Below are 24,970 nucleotides of genomic sequence, written 5' to 3'. Positions count from 1 at the left end.
GTGCACTTGCTCCTCATGTGGGATCTCTGTTCATAATGTGCTGTACATTGTGATTTAATGCTATAACTAGTACTCCAACAGTATTTTTTTTCACTTTGTGTTTCTATGTGGGTGCAAACTGTTGAAATCTTTATACTAAATTGATCTTCTGTATATAAAGAGAATTGAAAATGAATCTTGATGCAAATGGAAGGGGAGAGGGAGCGGGAGAGGGGAGGGTTGTGGGTGGGAGGGAAGTTATGGGAGGGGGAAGCCATTGTAATCCATAAGCTGTACACTGGAAATTTATATTCATTAAATAAAAGTTAAAAAAAAAAGTGTTGTCCTACTCTTAGGTTCATAGCCACCTTTAAATCTTCTTTTTTCCCATTTAGCATATCTAACACAGAAGTCTGTTCAAATTCTGGTTAAAATTTTCTTGTCTTTTTTTCTAGGCTAACATACATAACTCTGATCCAACCCTTCAGTGTTTCCCTAGTATTTAATCAATAAAATCAAAACTACTTAGCTTAACATTTGTGACTCTAAAGTCTGGTCCCAACCAGCCTCCTTAGCATTGTTTCTTCGATGAAATTTCCACAAATCTCTAACTAGATTGCATATTCCTTAAGAGACAGGCCAGTGATTCCACCATCGTTTTTCATCCTGTGGTAACTTTCTCATTGCCTAGCATGTAGTAAACCCATGATAAATAACTTAAGTGTATCAACCTCAGCCGGCACTGTGGCTTAACAGGCTAATCCTCTGCCTTGTGGCACCGGCACACCAGGTTCTAGTCCCGGTCTGGGCACCGGATTCTATCCCGGTTGCCCCTCTTCCAGGCCAGCTCTCTGCTATGGCCTGGGAAGGCAGTGGAGGATGGCCCAAGTGCTTGGGCCCTGCACCCGCATGGGAGACCAGGAGAAACACCTGGCTCCTGGCTTTGGATCAGCGAGATGTGCTGGCCGCGGCGGCCATTGGAGGGTGAACCAACGGCAAAAGGGAAGACCTTTCTCTCTGTCTCTCTCTCTCTCACTATCCACTCTGCCTGTCAAAAAAATAAAATAAAATAAATTAAAAAAAATTTAAAACAAAGTGTATCAACCTCTTTTTTTTAAAAAAAAAAAAAGATTGATTTGTTTGAAAAGCAGAGTTATGGAGTAAGGAAGAGACAGAGAGAGGGGTCTTCTATCCACTGGTTCACTTCCCAAATGGCTGCAATAGCCAGAACTGGGCCAGGCCAAAGCCAGGAGCCAGGTGCTTCTTCCAGGTCTCTCACATGGGTTCAGGGGCCCAAGTACTTGGATCATCTTCCTCTGCTTTCCCAGGTGCATTAGCAGGGAGATGGATTGGAAGTTTAGCAGCGAAGACTCTAAGTGGAGTCCCTATGGAGTGTTGGTGCCATATTTAGTGGCTTTACCTGCTTTACCAGAGCACTGGCCCCATCAATCTATTTCTAATATTTTAAATGATTTATTTATTTATTTGAAAAGTAAAGTTACAGATAAAGAGGGAGAGACAGAGAGAAAGAGATCTTCCATCTACTGGCTGACTTCCCAAATGACTCTGAGGGTTGGGACTGGGCCCGGTTGAAGTCAGGAGCCTGGAAATCCATCTGAGTGTTGCACACAGGTGGCAAGGGCTCAAGCACTTAAGACACCTCTGTTGTTTTCTCAGGTTCATGCGCAGGGACCTGGATCAAGGTGGAGCAACCGAGACTAGGACCGTTGCTCCTATGGGATGTTGACATTGCAGGTGAAGGCTTGACACACTGGGCCACAACACTGGCCCCTCTATTTATAACATTTATAAATTTTTTGTAGTCCATGGAATTTTCAGATATCCCAAAAATGTACTAATTAGGATTCTCTAGAAAAACAATATTAATCGGAATTGGCTTAAATGATTATGAACGTTGAAAAGTCCCAAGATTTGTTGGAGACCAAAGAGAACCAATGGTTTAGCTACAGTTTAGCTGGAAATGGTTTAGCTGGAAAGCTTGAGAACTAGGAAAAACCAATGTTTCAATGAGAGTTCACATGAAGGGGAAGACTGATTTTCCAGCTAAGCGTAGTTGGGCAGAAGGAATTCGCCATTACTCAGGCAGTTTGTTTCATCCACCCCTTCAGCAAAATGGATGAAGTCCATCTACATTAGATGAGAAAAATATGCTTTACTCAGTGCATTAGTCAACCTTTCATTACTACAGAAAAACCCCTGAGGCAACTAACATCATAAAAAGAAAAGGGTTATTCCACTCATGGTATTGGTAGTTCAATGTCCCATATCAGGTGGCCCCATTGGTTTGTCATTGAATGACAAGGGCAGAGTTTGTGTGGACGAAGGATCACATGGCAAGCCATGCAGTGGGGAGAGAGGTTGAGTCCAATCTTTGGCTTTTATGACAGTGCTTTTGCAAAAACTACCTTCCAGGGGCATGCCCCAGTGACATAAGGACCTCCTGGCTCTAACCTACATCCTATAGTTACCACCTCTTTCCAATAGCACCTACCTGGAGACCAAGCCTTTAACACACAGGCATCTGTGGGATATTGAACATTCTAACTACTGTCCAAACCAGTATCCAAATCACAACATTTTATCAATTCAAATGCTAATCTCTTCCAGAGACCTCCTCACAAACAGGCAGATATTTAGTTGGTTAAATATCTGGGTGCCCCCTGGCCCAGTCAAGTTAATATATGCAATTAATCATCTTAATATGTGATTACTGTGATCTTATCATTACATATTGTGTACATGCATCAAAATATTTTGATGTAAAATAAGGCATAATTATTGTCAATTAAAATAAAGCAATTAAAAACTTTTAAAATTAACCATAACAAAAATCCAACTTAATCAGTTTTTTCCCTCATTTCAGCAGTTGGATGCTCTAAAAATGATGGAATGTAGCAGGACAATATATGCAAATAAGTTACTAGGTATAAGTCATCAGTGAACTTGATGACTTTATTTTCTGGAAGAATGGATCTTTTCAGGTTCAATAACATCAACCATAGTATTTTTCTAAATATCAGGGGTAGGACCAAAGCTTTTGTGCTCCATTTCCAAAAGGAGTGGTATATGAATTACATATCTATTATGTTTTGGTGGCTTTCAGAGGTACACCATGAGTGTGGCCATCTTTTAGTGGCATAGGTACATCTTGGCATTGACTCTGGAGGACAACTATCTTTTAGTTATTGCACCACAGTAAGTTCTCTATATAATACAGCCAAGGGACATGAGAACTGCTATAGACTGAATGCTTTTGTCTCTCCAAATTCATGTTGAAATTTAATTCCCAATGTGATAGTGTTTAAAGATGGAGCTTTGGGGAGACAATAAGCTCACGAGGTGGAACCCTTGTGAATGAGATTTGTGCTGTTATAAAGAGGGCTCAGAGAGTTCCGTCCCTCTTTCCACATATGAGAAATGAATTTCTTTTGCTTATAAGCCATCTAGTCTATGATATTTTTGTTATAGTAACCTGAATAGACTGAAACAAGAAGTAAGACTGACTCCCTGATTACCTATTTTTTTTTTAAATTTTGATCTGTTTTTAAAGGATTCATATAAAGAAGCTATGTCTGATTATCCTTTTAAAGTCAATCTCATATGGGCATTGGGTTGCAGAGGGTTATGCCACTGCTTGGCACACTCACATCCCATGTCAGAGTGTCTAGGATCAAGTCCCACATCTGCTTCTGGTCCAGTTTCAGCTAATGTGCTTGGCAGGCAGCAAATGATGGCCCAAGTACTTGGGTTTATTCCACTCACCTGGGAAACTCAGAGAGTGGCGTTCTGATCTCCTGGTAGCTGTGGGCATTTGGGGAGTGAATCAGCAGATAGAAGTTCTCTCTGCCTTTCTCTCTCTTGCACTCTACCTTTCAAATAAGTAAATAAATAAATCTTTTAAAAAATAAATAGTCAATCTGACGCTTCCAGTATTTTCACATGCCTCCATTATTGTGTGATTCTCTCCTTTGGAACAAATTTCACCCTGGAAAAATCACAGATCAGGGCTATTGTGTCAGACTTGTGTAATTTTGTATGAGCTGACAAGTTCCTGATAGGTAGATGCAGACTCAATCCTCATCATGAGTACGAGGCCTATGAAAAAAATGGGAAAGGTGACATGGATTGTATTTGTCAGCTAAAGGAACCTATTCACTGCTACTGGCAAAGGTATCACTGTTTTGACTTCCTTCTCAAATAGGGAAGCAATTGATTGCCATAAGTACCTGGTTACCAGATCCACAGACATCCCTTTATTTCTCACATCCACCCCATGGTGGTGTACAGAGTGCATTATCCGAGAGTCTATGCTGCATTAGAAGCAAGTGGGGCAGGTTGATTAGCACAGGGGAGCAAAAACAAATCATGTTTTTGTCCAGCATGGTTACTCAAGGCTCATCCTGAGCCTGTTCTATTGTCTTCTTGCAGTGGAGACAGATTAAGCTGTTGGAGCACTCCCAGCACTTTGCTGAATGCTTGGGTATCACTGACTACCAAACTTGAGGTAAATGATCTTCCTCATTGAAAATTATTCTAAGCAACAGCAAAGTCTACTTTCAAGGGCACACAGCTCACAGAGTTAACAAGGGCAAATTGAGATTCCCTAAGTATTCAAACTTCTGTGATCCTTATAGTCACCATAGAAGCCAAGTCTGTAATGTGGCACTTAAGATGTGCTTACAGCTGAAGGTTCTAAATTCCTGTGATTTGGGGTCTTTCTTGCTTGCTTGCTTGCTTTCTTGCTGTCTTCCTTCCTTTCTTTTCTTTCTCTTTCCTCCCTCCCTCCCTCCCTCCCTTCTTTCTTTCTTTCTTTCTTTCTTTCTTTCTTTCTTTCTTTCTTTCTTTCTTTCTTTCTCTCTCCTTCCTTCTTTCCTTCCTTCCTTCCTTCCTTCCTTCCTTCTTTCCTTCCTTCCTTCCTTCCTTCCTTCCTTCCTTCTTTCCTATATGCCACAGAAAGAAGACAATGAGGAGCAATATAGTTATCTTATTTTTTGGAATAACATTTCTAAAATAAAATTCTACATATTTGTCAAGAACCTTGAGGCTTTTACAAAAGTTATTTCAGAGGCAGAGGCACACAGAGAAACACACACACATAAACACACACACACAGATGCACATACACAGCTTCCATCTACTGATTTGCTACCCAAATGTCTGCAATGCCCAGAGCTGGGCCAGGAAGAAGCTGGGAGCAATCCAGTTTTCCTAAGGGGGATAGAAGTCCAAGACCCCAGAGTTAGGAGCTGGGAGACCAAGAATCTAAGCAGGTATTCTGGTATGAGTTGTGGGTGTCTTTACCTCTAGGCTACAGGCCTGCCCCAGTAGCTTAGTTTTCCATCAGTATGTCAAAGGCCTGTGGGACCAGGGTAGGAATTTAAATGAAAAAAATTAGAGGGGCTGACGCTGTGGCTTAGTAGGTTAAGCTTCCGCATATAGCACTGGCATCTCATATGGGTGCCGGTTAGAGTCCCAGCTGCTCCACTTCTGATCCAGCTCCCTGCTAATGGCCTGAGAAAGCAATGGAGGATGGCCCATAGTGCTTGGGCCCCTGCACCCACATGGGAGACCCAGAAGAAGCTCCTGGCTCCTGGGTTTGGCCTGGCCCAGCTCTGGCAGTTGCAGAAATTTGGGGAATGAACCAGCAGATGGAAGATCTCTCTCTCTCTCTCTCTTTCTCTCTGTAACTCTGCCTCTCAAATAAATAAAATAAATCTTCTTTTTAATAAAAAGTGGACTGAGAGCACACTGGGACGAAATGGAGAATATTTACCTCATCTTCAGAGGCCAGAAATTCCTCAGCCCCAGTCAAGTAACTACCATTTGGGGACATGTGCCATCATTTTTATAAAGTAGCTGCAGCAGTGGGCCTTGTAATACAGTGGGGCCCTTGGCATGCCTCCATCTATGTCAGGAATGCTGGGTTCAAGTCTACTGCTTCATGCTTCCCATCTAGCTTCTTGCTAATGTACCTGGGAAGCAACAAATAATGGTCCAAATATTTGGGCCCCTGCCACCATGTCAGAATCCTGAATGGTGCTCCAGGCCTCTGGCTTTGGTCTGGCTTAGCCCTAGCTGTTGTGGACATTTGGGAAAGTGAATCAGCAGATGGAAGAGATTTATCTCTTTTTCTGTCTCTTCTTCTCCCCCTTCTCTCTCTCTCCCTCTCTCAACCCCTCTCTTTCACTCTGCCTCTTAAATAAATAATTTTTAAAAAACTAAAACTAATTGGAACTCCAAATCTTTTCAGGAAAACTTCTTGATCTTTAGATCAAGCACAAAGGCTGAGTTTTGGCTGGAGATTACCAATCTATAAGTTAGAAATCAGAAACCTGGGGAGTTTGGAGCTGTGGCACAGCTGGTAAAGCCTCTGTCTGCAGTGCCGGCATCCATATGGGTGCCGGTTCGAGTTCCGGCTGCTCCACTTCCGATCCAGCTCTCTGGTCTGGCCTGGGGAAGCAGAGGAAGATGGCCCAAGTCCTTGGGCCCCTGTACCCATGTGGGAGACCCAGAAGAAGCTCCTGGCTTCTGATTGGCACAGCTCCAGCCATTTTGGCCATTTGGAGAATGAACCAGTGGATGGAAGACCTCTCTTTCTCTCTCTCTGCATCTCCTTCCCTCTCTGTGTAACTCTTTCAAATAAATAAATAAATGTTTCTAAAAAAAGACTGACTTAGGCCAATTGTTAGACAGATGTCCAGGATTTTAAATATTGCTTTTCAGGGATGATACTCCAGGTAACTATTTCTCACTCAGCTTTATGAACCTCAAGAGAAAACCTGAAATAATTTTTTTTTTTACTCTTTAATGCCAGAAGATGTTCACATTTGGACAAACGTTAGAGGTTCCAATTTTTAGAATAAGGGATTGCTGTGGTTTGAAGGGAAGATAGTCTTTTTTTCCATTGAACTTTACTCTATACTCATGTATTATATTCCTAGAAAAAAATGCCAGGATTTTCTCTCCTGTGTGCTTTTTGTCTTGCTTCTTCATAATCCATAATCTCCCAATCCAGTGGGATGGGAGTAGATTATTCTGCCATTTTTTTCTTTCCTTTTTTTAAAAAATCTATTTATTTATTTGAAAGTCAGAATTACAGAGAGGAAGAAACATTGAGAGAACTTCCATCTGCTGGTTCACTCCCCAGATGGCTATAATGGCTGGGGATTGGCCAGGCTGAAGCCAGAAGCCAGGAGCTTCATCCAGTTCTCCTACAAGGGTGGCAGGGTCCCAAACACTTGGGCCATCTTCTTACCAAGCCATTAGCAGGGAGCTGGATTGGAAGTGGAGCAGCCAGGACACAAACCAGAGCCCACGTGGATGCCAGCATCTGTAAGCAGTGGCTTTACCTGCTATACCACAACACCAACTCCCTATTTTATAATTTTTCTAGATCTTTCAGTTGCACATCAAATCTGCGGCTGATCACTCCAGGCATGTTTAACCATCCTGACTGTGATCATCAGCAATTTCAAATTTGTCAGTGTAACCATGCTTTATCATCACAGTTAGAATCCTGATGATGACTTTTTTTTTCCAATATTTATGTATTTGAAGGGACCAGTGCTATGGCATAGCAGGTAAAACTACTGTTTGTGGTGCCAGCATCCCATATGGGCACTGGTTCTTGTCCCAGCCACTCCACTTCCAATTCAGCTCCCTACTAATGATCCTGGGAAAGCAGTAGAAGATGCCCCAAGTGCTTGTGCCCCTGCCACCCACATGGGAGACCTGGAAAAAGCTCCTGATCCCTGGCTTCAGCCTGGTCTAGCCCTGGCTGTTGCGGCCATCTGGGGAGTGAACCAGTAGATGGAAGATCTCTCCCCCAACCCTGTAACTCTGACTTTCAAATAAATAATCATTTTTAAAAAATCATCAGAATTCTAACTGTGAAAAGGAGGGAGGGAGGGACAGAGGGAGGAAGAGAATCTTCTATCTACTGGTTCACTCCCCAAATGGTCTCAGCAGCCAGGGCTGGACCAGGTTGAAGCCAGGAGCTAGAGCTTCATCCATGTCTTCCACATGGGTGAAGGTATCCAATTCCTTGGGTCATCTTCTGCTGCTTTCCCAGGGCATTAGCAAGGGCCTGGATTAGAAGTGGAGCAGCCAGGAATTGAACAGCATCACAGGCAATGGCTTAACCCACTGCACCACAAGGCTGGTCCCCTAATAATGACTTTGGAGCACAGCATAATAAGAATCTGGCATTTGCCTTTCTTTTTGGCATTGTTGATGCTCTTCAGAGCATCAGCCAGGACAGTCATGAGCACCATCCTGGTGGTATGGAAGGAGAGTAGAAAAGAGGTAGTCCTTTTAAAATCAATAACCATGTGTCATAAATTGACTTTTTTTTCTTTTTTTTTTTTTTGACAGGCAAAGTTTAGGCAGTGACAGAGAGAGACAGAGAGAAAGGTCTTCCTTTTCCATTGGTTCACCCCCCAAATGACTTCTACGGCCGTCACGCTACGTCGATCCAAAGCCAGGAGCCAGGTGCTTCCTCCTGGTCTCCCATGGGGGTGCAGGGCCCAAGCACTTGGGCCATCCTCCACTTCACTCCCGGGCCACAGCAAAGAGCTGGACTGGAAGAGGAGCAACCGGGACAGAATCCAGCGCCCCAACGGGGATTAGAACCTGGTGTGCCGGCGCCGCAGGCAGAGGATTAGCCAAGTGAGCCGCGGTGCTGGCCATAAATTGACTTTTGAGCAAGGGTAAAATTGTGTAGTGGGACGAGGAATCCTGGTCCCTCACCCAGACCAAGTCTCAGTTTTGATGGAGAGCACTTAGAGTCTTTAACCCTGCTAAGATGGACAATGCAGTTCACAGGTTTAAGTCCCAGCATACATTTTAAAGCATGCTTGGTGCTGCATTTACTTGTCACACAGAAGCTCATAGGTTGCAGATTTCAGTTCAGTGACTATATGAATAATTCATCAGTCATTTTGTCAGGTTGCATCAACTGTTTTTCCCCTCTCAAATGCTTAGACCTAGTTGTAAAGAATTAACAGGCAAAAAAGAGGGTATTTAAGCTTTAAGACTCAGAAGTGACAGATGGAGAGATGTATCTTTTTGAACTCAGTTTTCTAACTTACCCAGTGTTGTTTGGTTCTATCCTATTTGACTGAATTTTCTTAGACATCAATTAAATGGACTAGATTTAGATGATTTACTGTATGAATAAGAGAGCTGGGGTTTTTTAAAGACTTTATTTATATATTTGAGAGGTAGAGTTACAGAGAGAGGGAGAGACAGAGAGAGAGAGAAAGAGAGAGAGAGAGAGAGAGAGAGAGGTCTTCCATCAACTTGTTCACTCCCCAAATGGCCTCAATGGCCAGAGCTGGGCCGATCCCAACCAGGAGCTTCTTTCAGGTCTCTGACCCAGGTGCAGGGACACAAAGACTTGGGTCATCTTCTACTGCTTTCCCAGGCCATAGAATCCTGCATAAGAAGTGGAGCAGCCAGGACACGAACCGAAGCCCATGCAGGATGCCGGCGCCGTATCCAGAGGCTTATCCCACTATGCCACAGCATAGGCCCTGAGAGCTGGTATTGATTCTTAAAAAATCACATTCCCCCCCCCCCAAAAAAAAATCACATTTCCATCCTTATAAAATCTGCCTTCTCACTCTTTTTGGAAGCATGACATTAGGAATCAACATGATCCTGTAATTTTGTATATTTCTTTATTTAACTTTCAGATAAAATGCATAAAGTGTTTACAGATAAAATGATAGAATACTTAGGATTTTCCTAATACATTTATCCATGTGTATAAGAGTAAAACAATGAAACAACATTGTCTAGGAATTGATACTTGTTGAAGCTGAATGATGAGTACATTGGGGTTCACAATACTATGTTCTTTAATTTTTTTGAGGAAATCAGTTTTTTTTTTCAAAATGGATTGATTGTTGTACTCATTTGAAAGGCAGAGAGTTACAGAGAGAGGAAGAGGAAGAGAGAGAGATCTTGTCTTCTATCCATTGGTTCACTTCCCAGATGGCTGCAAGGACATGGGCTGACTCCAGGAGCCTGGAACTCCATTTGGGTCTCCCATGTGCGTGGCAGGGGTCCAAGGACTCAGACCACCTTCTGCTGCTTTCCAAGGCACATTAACAGAGAGTTGGATCAGAAGTAGAGCAGATGGAACTCGAACTGACACCAAAATGGGATGCCGGTGCTGCAGGCAGTGGCTTAACTTGCTCAACCACAGTGCTAAGCCCTATTCTCTTTAATATTTTATACAAAGGAAGAGAATTGTGAACTAACTCTGTATGATGTTATAGGTGATGTTTTATCAGTTTACCCTTCCTCATGGGACTTCACTTGTCCTTATTTTTAAATTATTCATTGTAAAGCTAATATATGCTTATTGGGGAGGAATTGAAAGATGATAGAGTATGTAAATAATATTAGTTTTCATTTCCATCTCACTATGGTCTCTGCCTCATCTCATATGACTCTTGAGAAGTAACAATAGTAAAAGTCAGATGTGTACTCTTTCATAGGTTTCTTTTTAAATTTATTTATTTAATTAGTTTGAAAAGGAGAGAGAGAGAGAGAAAAGAAGAGATACAGGTACAGTTAGAGATAGAGTGAGATCCTCTAGCAGCTGGTTCACTCCTCAAATTCCCATAACAACCAAGGCTGGGCCAGGCCAAATCTAGGATCCCAGAACTCAATCTATGTCTCCCATGTGGGTGGTAGGGACCTATGAACTTGAGCCATCACCTGTTGGAAGCTAGAATCGGGAACAGAGTTGAGACTCAAATGCAGGCATTCAGATGTGGAATATAGTCTTCTCAATTGGCATCTTAACCACTGTGCCAAACATCTGACCCTTCCAGATCTCTTTATGCACATACAGGCATTTATAGAAGTTAAGGCTTTTTTTTTCAAAAAGGAGTTGCTGTATTATAAAGAGCAATTTGATTTTATAGAATTTCATATATTGGCAAATTTTATTCAAACTATAAAGCAATGTACTCCTTGTATGAATAGATAAAGCTTTATTGAGATGAGAAAATGAAGTAAATGTGTCTGAATTTCTTCCAGGGCATCATGGATGACTGCTTTACTGTTTGACCACTGAAAGGAACTTGAAGCAACTTTTTGAAAATTAACGCTATCCTTTAGTTGAATGCATCTTACATGTGCATTCCAGAAGAAATAAAAAAAATTATGACCAAAAAAGTGAGATTATGATTTTGATAACTTTTATTTTTAATTGTATATAAATATATGTAAATATATTTTTATTTTTATAGAAAACTTTTATTTAATAAATATAAATTTCAAAAGTACAACTTTTGGGTTGTAGTAGTTCTTCCCCCCATAACCACCCTCCCACCCCAACTCTCGTCCCACCTCCTACTCCCTCTCCTATCGCATTCCTCATCAAGATTCATTTTTTTTTTGGCAGGCAAAGTTTAGGCAGTGAGAGAGAGACAGAGAGAAAGGTCTTCCTTTTCCATTGGTTCACCCCCCAAATGACTTCTACGGCCAGCACGCTACGCTGATCCAAAGCCAGGAGCCAGGTGCTTCCTCCTGGTCTCCCATGCAGGTGCAGGGCCCAAGCACTTGGACCATCCTCCACTGCACTCCCAGGCCACAGCAGAGAGCTGGACTGGAAGAGGAGCAACCGGGACAGAATCCGGCGCCCCAACCGGGACTAGAACCTGGGGTGCCAGCGCCGCAGGCAGAGGATTAGCCAAGTGAGCTGTGGGGCCGGCCAGTATTCGTTTTTAATTATCTTTATATACAGCAGATCAATTTAGTATATACTAAGTTGATTTCAACTAAGTAATGATTTCAACAGATTGCACCCACACAGACACACAAAGTATAAAGTACTGTTTGAAGACTAGTTTTACTGTTAGTTTGCATAGTACAACACATTAAGGACAGAGATCCTACATGGGGAGTAAGTGCACAGTGACTCCTGTTGTTGATTTAACAATTGACACTCTTATTTATGATGTCAGTAATCACCCAAGGCTCTTGTCATGAGCTGCCAAGGCTATGGAAGCCTTTTGAGTTCACAAACTCCAAGATTTTGGTAACTTTTAAAGAATAGAGAAAAAGGCATTATTTTGAAGTATTGCTGGTGGCTTCATAGGACATTTAGATTCATGAGCTCTGAGTGTGTGATGATGAGTAGAATATCTCAATGTATTTTCAAAGAATGTTCTCCATCCTTTTTCTTTTTGGATACTTTCCAGCCACCATCTCTTCCTCCCCATCCTGTTCCATTTTCTTGAAACTTTTGAATACAGGCTCTGTTTTTCCCAGATGCCTCATATTTATGGCCTGTGGTGGCAGGAAACACAAATGTTAAGAATGGCCTTTCTTTGTTTTCTCTCTGATTCAGTTTTTTAAAAAAGATTTATTTATTTATTTATTTGAGAAGCAGAAAGGCAGTTACAGAGAGGCAGAGAAAGAGAGAGAGGTCTTCCATCCACTGGTTCACTCCCCAGATGACCGCAATGGCTGGAGCTGTGCCCATCTGAAGCCAGCAGCCAGGAGCTTCTTCCAGGTCTCCCACGTGACTGCAGGGGCCCAAGAACCATCTTCTACTGCTTTCTCAGGCCAGAGCAGAGAGCTGAATCGGAAGTGGGGCAGCTGAGATCCCAAACAGCACCCATATGGGATGCCAGCACTGCATGAAGCGGCTTTGCCTGCTACGCCACAGCGCCAACACCCTGATTCAGTTTTAATGCTTATCTAAAAACACTAGACTGCCAGCTCTGGACACTTGTGACCCATTTATCTGTGCACTATGTGCAGAGAGGCATGTCTCTGTCACATTAACAGTGGTCCTCTCTTTGCACCCATGAGAAGCAGCATAAGGAAAGGCCAAACTGCTCCATCCATAGTGCTTCTTCTGAAAGGAAGCAGTTAGCCAGGAGGCAGGGGCAGGTCTCTTCTGTTTTGTATAACATTTCTCACTTTCTGTCCCCTTCCCCTCCTCCACTCCCAAATTCTCTAATTGACTCACATGAACTGGTGCCTGGATATCATACTACCATGAAGAAGCAGTTGGTAAACACTTGCCATGTAAAAGCCTTGGACTGTATCAAATTGTGATGGCAAAGTTAGTGTTCTCATCACAAAGGGAATAATTGAGTCAGTTATCCAGACATTTGGAATACAATTTTGGGGTTAATTTGAATTATTTATATACATGGTTCTCTATTCGATGTAGGTGGATGGTGGAGGTGAGAGGAATGGAATCCCTGCATGTGGTCCACAAATCCATTAGCCGACTGAATAACTGATGTATTTCATATTTGTATGTAAGGTATTCTTTCTGAATTCAGAGCAGCTTCTTTTATTTGTTTTTTAAAATTTTTTAATTAAAAATTTTAAAATCCATTTATCCATTTGAAAAGCAGAGCTACAGAGAGGCAGAGGCAGAGAGAGAGAGAGAGGGAGGTCTTCCACTGCTGGTTCACTCTCCAAATGGCCACAACAGCCGGAGCTGAGCCGATCCTAAGCCAGGAGCCAGAAGCCTGTTATGGGTCTCCCATGTGGGTGCAGGGACCCAAGCACTTGAACCATCTTCTACTGCTTTCCCAGGCCATAGCAGAGAGCTGGATCAGAAGTGCAACAGCCGGGTCTCGAACCAGCGCCCACATGGGATGCCAGCACTGCAGGCAGCCGCTCTACCCACTATGCCGCAGTGCTAGCCCCCTTTTATTTGTTTTTTAGCATGCTAGTAAAATATACACATTTTAAGTGCCCAGTTTAGTGGTACTCATTACATTCACAGTACTTTTCAGCCATTACGTCTTCATTTCCAAAACGTTTTCATAGTCCCAAACACCAACTCTGCACCCATTAGCCATCTTCCCACTTTCCCTTCTCTCTAACCCCCAGCGAGCTTTTACCTCCTCTGTGTTTGTGAATTTGCCCATTCTAGGTGTTTAATGTATGTAGACTCATGTGATATTTGCCATTCTGTGTCTGACTTATTTCATTTGGCATGTTTTCAAGGGTCATCCATGTTGTAACACTTTTGCTAAACAACACCCCAAACTGGTTGGAGGAGTTGCTGTAGAACCCCCAAACTGGATTCAGTTTCAGTATGTGCCAGATTTCATGCTTTTTTGTGACTTACTAATAGTCCCTTGTATGGATATGCCACATTTGCTCATTCATCTATAGATGGATATTTAGGCTGTTTCCAACTTTTAGCTACTACAAATAATGCTGCTATGAACCTTGGTGTTTTCATCCTTGTTTTTAATTCTTTGGAGTATATACCTAAGAGGGAAATTTTTAGGTCATATAGTAATAACATATTTAACTTTCAAGAACCATCAAATTGGCTTCCACTGTGGCTGGACCAGTTTACAATTCCACCAAAAAGGTGTGATTGTTTCGATGTTTCTGCATCTGCATCATCATTTGTTTTTGGCTGTTGTTAGTCATCTTAGTAGAAGTGAAGTGCATAAGGACCATTTGTCACACATTTTGCCATTCACTACTATTCTGAGGATGAGTGGGTAGAGGGGTTCATGAAATATTTTGACATTCAAAAGATATTCTTAAGCAGTGGACATTGTGGCAGAACGGGTTGAGCTGCTGCTTGTAACCCATATCAGTGTGCCTGGGATAGAATCACACCTATGCTTCCTATCATGCTTCTTGCTGATGCTTGCACACAGGGAGGCACAGGTGATGACTCAAGTACTTAAGTCTCGATCACCCATATGGGAAACCCAAGTGGAGTTTTGGGCTTCTGGCTTTATCCTACCCCAGCTTCTGCATTTGGAGAGTGAGCCAGTGGATGGAAGATCTCTCTCCCTCTCTCTCTCTCCCTCCCTCTCTCTCTCACTCTCTCTCTCTCTCTCTGTTGTTCTGCCTTTCAAATAAAAAAAAGATATTCTCAAAATCAAAACTTTGAAAACTTCTAATTTGTATATATATGCATATTTAAAATCCCACATTGTATATTTACAAAACATTTCGTATAACCCTCAGAGTAATATTGTGATATCAGTGTTATTATACTCATATGAGGAAGTTGAGACCTTGGGAAATTAAATAATTACAGAAAGAGTTCTTAAAACTAGTTAGTTCACTTCCCAAGAAGCTTTCTTCTGCCTACCCTAGCTACCTTCCTGGATATGGAGTACTAGAGCTTGGAGGGAAGTAAGATGCAGACCTTTATTCTTTTATAATCCTTCATGTGTCTACTCTGTGTGCCAGGTGTTACCTGTGTACAGTGGCTTTTCTCTTTCACTCTTATCTGTATATGACAGTGCTTCAAAAGTTTGTGGAAAATAGAATTAAAAGATAGTTTTATTTTGGTGCAAAAATATTTTTTAATCTATGCATAGCTTTTCATAATACACAATCTCCATTACCATTTAAAAATATTTTATTTATTTGAGAGAGAGAGTTCCCATCCATTGTTTCATTCTCCAAATCATTGCAACAGCTGGGGCTGGAGCCAGGAACCTGTCACCCCACCAATGTCTCATGTGAGTTGGAGGGACGCAAGTACTTGATCTACTGTCTCCCATTATCTGCATTAGCAGGAAGCTGAAGCCAGGACTCAAACCCATGCACTCTAATACGAGATGCAAATATCACAACCAGTGTGTTTTACCCCTGTGCCAAACACCAGCCTCCATGAATATTCTAAAGATGTGCACGCGCACGCATGTGTGTTTGTGTGTGTGTGTATGAGAGAGAGAGAGAGAGAGATCTTTATCTTTTTATTTGGAACTGTCACTGGTGGAAAAAGGTTTAGGTGGCAAGTAATACACACCATTTTATTGGAAAATCTTGCAGTTTGTTTCTTTTCTCCTCAGTACTCCACAGAAAGCATAATTATGGCCTCACAGGAAGAAGGACTCAAAAAGAGGCTGCCTGCTCTTAAGCCATAACTTCAGGGCTGTTCCATGTGATGGAGATGGTAGAAAGTGTTTAAAATGTGGGCATGTAAGCACAAATCCAAAAAAAAATCCCTCTTTAATTTTGTGAACTGCAAAATAAAATGCTTTATAATAGGGAGAGGCCCCCTGCAATGCTCAGTACATTTATAAACATCATTTATAAGCGTTGCTGACACTGTTCAGATGGACTCAAATTGAACATGCCAAGACAGAAGCTGCTATTTGTCTATGCATTCATTTGTGCATTTTTTATATTCATTTATTTACCCAATGAAACATTTATTGCCTCTCTTTGGTTGGAGATTTTGAAGAAGCTGGGGATACTGAGGGAGGAGGGACATTTCTGACCCAGGGGAGCTTACAGTGGATTGGTGTGGAGGTGACAGGCAAGAAAACAGATAATTGCAGTGTTAGGCTTAAGTACTTCAAGAAGCAACTGCTAGACTCCTTAGGGCTACAATCAGACAATGGAGAGAGCAGGGCCAGTGGCTTAGTGGGAATTCCCCTTGGATGATCAGCCCTAGAGCTCAGCATTGAGTTCTAACCATATTGGCAGCTCATCACCATCAGCAACACCCTACAGGATCCAGAGTGGGTGATAACACAATAATGATGGTAACAAAATTATAACTGACGTTTATTGAATGCTTCATATGTGCTAATCAATGCAAGAGGCATTTTAAAAATAGATTCATTATTTAGAGAAGTTCTAGGTTCATGGCAAAACTAAGTGAGTACAAGTACAAGAAGTTCCCATATAGCTCCTGATCCATACAGCCTCCCCTAATATTAATATCCCACTCCACAGTGTTGTTACATGGATGAACCTGAACTGATACATCATTATCACTTGAAGTCCATAGTTTCCATTAGGATCCATTCTTGGTGCAGTGCATTCTTAGATTTAGACAAATGCTGAATAACAGTATCCTGCAGAGTAGTTTCAGCACCCTAAAATACTCTGTTCTGCCTAGGAATTTTTCATACATTCACTCATTTAATTTTCAAACCAAATCCCTTATGAATTAAAGACAATTATTACCATTTTTTAGATGGAAAATGGACACACAGAGGTACAGAGAGAGGAATAAGCTTATCCCTAGACGGTCACTGTGGCATAGCAGGTTAAGCCATTGCCTGTGACAACAGCATCTCATGTCAGAGTACAGATTTGAATCCAAAATCTTGGGCCACTATCACTCAGGTGGGAGACCAGGGTGAAGTTCCAGGCTTCTAGTTTCAGCCTGGCTCCAGCCATTGCAGCCATTTGGGGAGTGAACCAGCAGTTGGAAATTCTGTCTCTCCCTGCCACTTTGTGTTTCAAATACATCTTTTTTTTTTTTTTTTTTAGAAACTTGTCCAATCAAGTATTCTGACTTCAAAGCCTAAGTACAGATAATTTTGATTCTGTGTATCATGCTACAAATCTTGGTCAACCTACTTACTGTGTACACAATTACAGTCATGCTGTAATAACCTGGTCCTGTCACCTAACAATATCAACAGCATTTTTTATGTTTTTACACATGAAACTTGATTCATCTAAATTTTCTAACTTATTAAAGATGAAAACATGCTAGAAAATAATTAAAGCAGAAAAATGAATTAAAACCTAAGGTATTCTATCATCTTTGCTTCTATAGAAAGCTGAAAACACTAGTACATTTACTACATTTCCTTTTTGGATTATGTCCTTTGCCCACGTTTTAATACATTTTTAGCTGGGCATTATATTGCTATTATTCATGAGAGAGTATGGAATTGTTGGTTTGCTTCACTTACTTTGCTTGGCTCTCAAATTGTTGTGGAGCTTGGGTGAGCATTGAAAACCTCATTCACCTGGCTCCCTCACTCCCCAGTTGGACTGGAAGTTCGGGAGACGACAGCTATATTTGTTTTGCTCATCACTTTGCCATTGAGATTGAGCTTTGCCTGGCACATACACAGTAGGTGCTCAATAAATATCTGGTTTCTCATCTTTCTTTCTTTTCCCCGGCTTATGCACAGCCATGAGTGTTGTCTTCAAATTCAAATCAGATCTTGTGTTATCCTTGTAAGCTCAATTTGACTTTTGATTTCTTTCTGACTGAAATCTTGGGAAAAACTGATGAGGCAGTAATCAAGAAGCACACTTGCAGGGCTGGCCTTGGATGAGAGGGATATTGCCTCAGTTGGAACAAGTAGTTGGTGGCAAGTGAGGTTCTGTTTGTAGATAGTTTTAGGAAGGGGAGACCCTCTTGTCTGATAACTTCTCTTTTCTCTATGAGCTAAGTGGCAAGGTCATAATTGAGGAGGGTAGGAGATGGCAATAAGCATGCAATACTTATCTTGCAAAATAGGACAGATTCCAGAGGAGTACAGTAGGGTTTCTAAGCAATGTTTCAACATTTATTATAGGTCTTAGATCAGGAATTTTAGAGGACATCAGTTTGCCCAGATGTGGGAGTTTCTGTCCTCAGCTACACGGTTGTTTTTCCTCTAGCTCTCTTTTAAAAATTTCTTTTTGTTTTAAGTCTAAGCCAAGGATTCTCAGCTTAATGTTTATGAATCTACTTCAGCTAGTCCAAGAATCCTCTGAATTTGTTATGCAAAAATGTGTGTATATGTGCATTTTTTAAGAGAATAGATCTTTACCTCTAATTAGATTTTCAAAGATGTCTTGGACCTCCAAAGATTGAAATGCTTGCCATAATAATACAGTCTTTTAGGACTTGCCCCCCAGCTACCCCCCTCCCCAGGTAGTGCTCTCATTGTCTCATGAATTACCTTACCTAGTGGTCCAGTAGGTAGAACTCAAGTAACTGAACTCCAAAGCATGAATTTCAAGTTCACCCTCCCTTGGGGCAGTCCTTGTAGTTTAGCAGCTTAAGCCACGGCATTTGGAATCCGGTTTGAGACCTGGCTGCTCCACTTCCGATCCAGTTCTCTGCTATGGCCTGGGAAAACAGCAAAAGATGGCCCAAGTGCTTGGGCTTCTGCACTCACATGGGAGACCTGGAAGAAGCTCCTGGCTCCTGGCTTCAGCCTGGCCCAGCCATAACAATTTAGGGAGTGAACCAGCAGATGAAAGATTTCTCTCTCTCTCTCTCTCTCTCTTGCTCTCTGTCTCTCCTCTCTCTCTCTCTCCCCTTTTCTTGTCTCTCCCTTTCTCTGTCTCTGTGACTCTGGCTTTCAAATTAAAAAAAATTAAAAAAAGTTCACCCTCACTTACTTTTTTAATTGGTCTCTTCCCACACTGACTCCACACTTCTCACTTGCAGCCATTCACCACAAAGAAAGTACCATTAATTAACAATACAGCAAACATTATCACCATAAGTATGAATAGATAATGGATATTCCTGTCCTTATGTAATCTGTCTCCCATCAGTAGATGTTGATGCTCTTTCCCAGTCTTGAATATGCTAGACCAAAGTGTGAATGCATTTTACAAACACTCTGAAGACTTGTCACCAATTTACAACCCCATCACTGGTAAGTGAATTTGCTTGTTTCTCAACAACAGCAATTATTGAGCATTTTCTTACTTAGTGCCAACCTGATCACTGAAAATGGTACATGGTTATCTTAACTGGGTACTTACTTTTAAAAAAATTTCTATTAACTCTTTGAAAGGCAGAGAGAGAATGAGAAAGTTAACTTCTAGGCTAAATGCCTGGCCCAGAAATTGCATGCAAATGGTTGTTTGTGTTTCTGTGTATCCTCCAGGAGTGAGGGGAGGGGTGGGAAGGCTCCTATAGGTTTCCTCATATTCTCCCACAGAACTTAAGCCTCCATAATATATCAAAATAAAACTGGAATGATTTTATGGCAGATTACTAAAGAAAAGTAGATATGACAAGCCTGGGAATGTTACAAAATTGCAATGATTGGACAAGATGCTCACAGTCCCCATCATTAGCCCTTGGCATTATTGCTTAAGCAAGCACCCTGAATTTTTAATCGCAGCTTCCTTCACTTGGGATGCTTCTGCTCTCTGGCACAAGGGCTGGCAAATCCTTACTGTGGGCAAATCATGAATGGGCTCCATGGAGCACTCTACTGTATCCTGTGTCTATGCAGACACAGCTGAATTCAACCTGATTCCTTTCTTAAAGCCTCCCTCTTGTCCTTGGGGAAGGACATGCCAGCATTTTGCTTCTACAGAGTTCTCAAGGCAGTACCTTGTTCCTGTGGGCAACAGAAAGTCCAAGTCTGTTTCCCCGGGGGAGAGGCGTTTAAGATCTCTTGAGAAGCTGCCAGCCAAAAAGCCTTGAATTTTATCTTTAAATTCATGCAATTTTTGCATCCTATTTCTTAAAATATTTGCACATAGGCCGGTGCCGTGGCTTAACAGGCTAATCCTCCGCCTTGCGGCACCGGCACACCGGGTTCTAGTCCCGGTTGGGGCGCCGGATTCTATCCCGGTTGCCCCTCTTCCAGGCCAGCTCTCTGCTATGGCCCGGGAAGGCAGTGGAGGATGGCCCAAGTGCTTGGGCCCTGCACCCGCATGGGAGACCAGGAGAAGCACCTGGCTCCTGCCTTCAGATCAGCACGATGCGCTGGCCGCAGCGGCCATTGGAGGGTGAACCAATGGCAAAAAGGAAGACCTTTCTCCCTGTCTCTCTGTCTCACTATCAACTCTGCCTGTCAAAAAAATATTTGCACATGTCTTTAAGTTTAAAATAATTATTTCTTGCCAAATTCTTAATGTGGACATTTTGGAAGGTTGTTTTCGTATTTGTCAGAGGCTCCAAAGAACCTTCCTTCCCTTGTATTCAAATGTGGCTGATTTTCTCTGTTGTTTTTTTTTTAAAGATTTATTTATTTACTTGAAATAATTACACAGAGAGATAAGGAGAGGCAGAGAGAGAGAGAGAGAGATCTTCCATCCGCTGGTTCACTCCCCAGATTGCCGCAAAGACTGGAGCTGCACCAATCAGAAGCCAGGAGCCAGGAGCTTCTTTGGGGTCTCCCACATGGGTGCAGGGACCCAAGGACTTGTGCCATCTTCCACTGCTTTCCCAGGTCACAGCAGAGAGCTGGATCGGAAGTGGAGCAGCCAGGACTCGAACCGGCGCACACATGGGATGCTGGCACTGCAGGCGGCAGCATTACCCAATAGGCCACAGCCCCATGTGTTGATTTTTTAAAAAAGATTTATTTATTTATTTGAATGGCAGGGTTACACACATGCAGACAGAGAGAGAGAGAGAGAGAGAGAGAGAGAGAGAGGGAGGTCTTCATCCACTGGTTCACTCCCTAGTTGGTTGCAATGGCAGCAGCTGGGCCGATCCAAAGCCAGGAGCCAGGAGCCTCTTATGTGTCTCCAACAGACTCAAACCAGCACCCATATGGGATGCTGGCACTGCAGGTGGTGGCTTTATCTGCTGGAGCACAATGCCAGCCCTTCTGTGTTGATTTTTAAAGTGATAGGTATATATGAAGTTAAAATAGAGCAAGCTTGCAGGGCAGGATTTTCACTTTTTAAAAAACTGTAGGATTTTCTTTCTCTATCTAGTCAAAGGAAGGTGTGAGGGCAGGCTTTGTGATGCCTAAGGCATCCCATATGAGAGTGCTCCTTCAAGTCTAAGTTGTTCTGCTTCCAATCCAGCTCACTGCTAATGCACCAGGGAAGGCAGTAGATGATGACCCAAGTGCTTGGGCCCTCGCTACCCATGTGGGAGACTTGGATGGAGTTTCTGGCTCCAGGCTTCTGTCCGGCCCAATCCTGGCTGTTGTGGCTATCTAATGAGTGAACCAGCGAATTGAAGATTGATCTCTCTCTCTTCTCTTTGTATCTCCCTCTCTGTGTTTAAATAAATAAATATTTTTAAAAAGAAGTTATTGAAGTATGCTTTCTAGAAAATTCTCATTTTACAGAACCCTTTTTCTCCTTAAGAAATGTCATTAGAAGACACTGCTATCGTTGAAGCTCTTTTTCCAATATCTCAGTTCAGCAATAAGATACCATTGTATGATTGAAAAGGATGTCCCTTGGGCTCTTGCCATTTGCAAGGACAATGTCTCTTGGGCCATCTTGGAGGAAGTGCAGGGTTTGCCTTTTGCTTACCCTTGCCCTTCTAATTTTGTCTCCATTCATGAAGAAGGAGATATGATCCTGGAGATACAATGCTGGGCTAAGGAAATTGAGGTAGAGGATTTGTCCCAGGATATCAGTGATAAAATGGGACTAGAAACATAATCTTCTGATATCTGTTATCTTTTGGTGAGGGAATGCTGTGTAATGGTGAGAATTCTTTACTGATGATAGTCCTTGATTCTACTACTTACTAGCTGGGAGGCCTGTTGCAAGATACTTTGTAGCTGTGCCCCTCAGTTTCCTCATCTATAAAATGGAGATAATGATGCTTACTTTGCCAGGCAGGAGGTTTGAAGGATTAAGGGAGATAATACCTGTAAAATGCTAGTCACGTAATAGATGAAATACAAAGATTCCCATACTACAAAGAGAAATTTTGTAGGGAAAGAACTAAGAGTTATGAAGATGGCATGGCAAATTTTGTTTCAATAGGGCCAATTGCAGCACCTGAAACTCTGTAGAACCTGGAGAGCCCTCAGAGATAAACTACTTTAATTAGCTTATGTTACAGAAGAGCAAACAGGACCAGAGAGGGTGATGACACACTCAAGGTTGCAAGACGACACCCAAACTCAAACGTGAGTAAAGGCACTCATGCTTGAGAGGGGAATGTCTTTTAAGGATGCTTTGTGTCAAGAGTTGTACTAAAATGAACTCTTTCAAAGTAAAAATGTGCCATGCCCTCAAACAGAAATTTTTGAATTTAAAGTTCATCTGATAATGGATATAAATCAGTTACATTTAAGATGGTTCCAAAGTAAAGTAAAATCAAAGGCGTTTTTAAAAATTAAAAAGAAGTTATGGGGGGGGAGCCATTGTAATCCATAAGCTGTACTTTGGAAATTTATATTCATTAAATAAAAGCTTTAAAAAAATTAAAAAGGCAATATACATTTAAAAATTTAATGATATGCACAGATAATAAATACATTAGTATATATAACCATTAAAATGTAAATCCCACTGCTCATCTCCCTCACAACTGAAAAAATAAATGGACTATCAAAATATTTGGGGGAATGTCAGATGAAATTTTACTTAAATGATTCTTCTAGACTTTTCCCCCCACCAAGATTACTTTGGTCTGTCTACCATAAGAACAAAAATAAGCTTAATACAGAGATAAATGCTTGTCTTCCTAACACTACAAAAGAAACATTTGTTCTCCCCGATAACTCTAAAGTAAACTGCTGTCAAAACAATTAGTGTTATTTTTCTATTATCCTCCTATTTGAGAGTAAATAACCATTTCATGAATATGTTAATTATCTAGTAGGTGGAGAAGATAAGGAGGGCTCTATATCTCCAGAAGCCATGATAAATCATCAGTTGCATACAAAAAAATAATAAAAAAAAAACACAAGAAAGGGTTCTAAGGTGGCTTGTCCTCTGTCCACATTTCATCTAGACAGGCTGAAACCAGTTCAGCTTTGAGAGTTTAAACAGAACCCAAAAAGAAGCAACAGTGTTTGGACCGAATTAAGCAAAAATAAGCCTTCATCTGTGCACTATGACTGTAATGAGTTTGTCTTCTAGCTGACCAAGGGTTCAGTATTGCCAACAGAGCTCTCGTATTTTCATGCACTTTTGAACACACATTTTTGAATTGTAGCAGTCATTTTAGAGTTAGGGGAGGGAGGCTAAGCCCTTGGATATACTCCCCTCAGTTAGAAAAACCGGGATTTCCTCCTAAGTGCTGACTAGATATTTTCTCCATAAAATCACTTTTTGAAAGTACATGATTTTGCTTACATTACACTGAATCTACCTTTAGTAATCATGCCCAACTTGGGGCAGCCTTGAATATGCCTTTTGTCACTGGGTACATGCTCCCCACGTAGGATCTCTGTCCTTAATGTGTTTTACTATGAAACGTAAAAACACTACTAGTCGAACAATACCCTATACCTTGTGCGGTTGTGTGAATGCAGCCTGTTGAAATCCTGGCTTAGTATATACTAAGTTGATCTTCAGTATATGTAGGCAATTGAAAATGAAACTCCATAAAGGGCGGGATGGGAGAGGGAGAGGGAGAGGGGAGGGCCACGGGAGGGAGGGAGGTTGGGGGGGGAGCCACAACAATACAAAAGTTGCACTTTGTAAATTCACATTTATGAAATAAAAAAAAAGTGAAAAAAAAAAAAAAAGAAATGTCCAGCGCAGAATTCTTCACCATCCATAGTGGTTAAATGTTCTGCTGAAAGGGAACTCCTTTGGAGGGGGCAGCGGAGGTGGGGGTGGGGAGAGAACACAGAAAAAGTGCTTTCTCTTTCCTATTCTGAAGGGGCAAGATGTATTTTTCCATATTAAATATTGTGAAAAAGTGGAATGCAGCTTTGTGCCAGATAATTAAAATGTAAATTTCAGTATCTGTGCTTGCTTTGTGATTTTTTAAAAATACATTTAAGTTAGTTGTCTTTTAAAACATGTGGTCAGCTGTTGTATTCACATATGGTCAAATGATCAAAGTCTGAACTCCTCTCTAATTGTCCCCCTGCTGCTCGTCTGCTCTGTCCGTGATCAAGGCCTCAGCAGGTGATGAGAAAGGCATGAGAACAGGCTGGAAGGAGAATGAGGCACCGAGAGGCCCAAGCTGAAAGAAATAAAGACTTCCAGTACATCACCCTGACAGTAAAGAGTGAAGGCAAAGTGACGTCTGGTTAGTAGTGCTTATATATTTTTTTTGTTCGCCAATCTGCATACATTTTTTTCCCTTCGCTCAATGCAAATGGAGCCCAGGCTGCACACAGACATGGAGCCCCCCACTTCAGCGCTGCTGCCCAAGGGTTGCATTTGTTGACTTGCCTCGGGAAGAAGCTGCTAAGTCCCACAGTTTATAGTATTTCACATGTTTGTGGAAATCATTGCAATTCTTTTCACTTCTGCTTGTCATTGTTTGCCCAGAGTTCACTTTGCCAGATGGCGCTTTATTGTCACTAGTGGTTACACCTCGCTATTGGATCAGCTCAAGACCAAATGGTGTGAA

The sequence above is a fragment of the Lepus europaeus genome, chromosome X (genome assembly GCF_033115175.1).
Source record: "Lepus europaeus isolate LE1 chromosome X, mLepTim1.pri, whole genome shotgun sequence".
Lineage (NCBI taxonomy): Eukaryota > Metazoa > Chordata > Mammalia > Lagomorpha > Leporidae > Lepus > Lepus europaeus.
Note: the sequence above shows the minus strand (reverse complement) of the source record.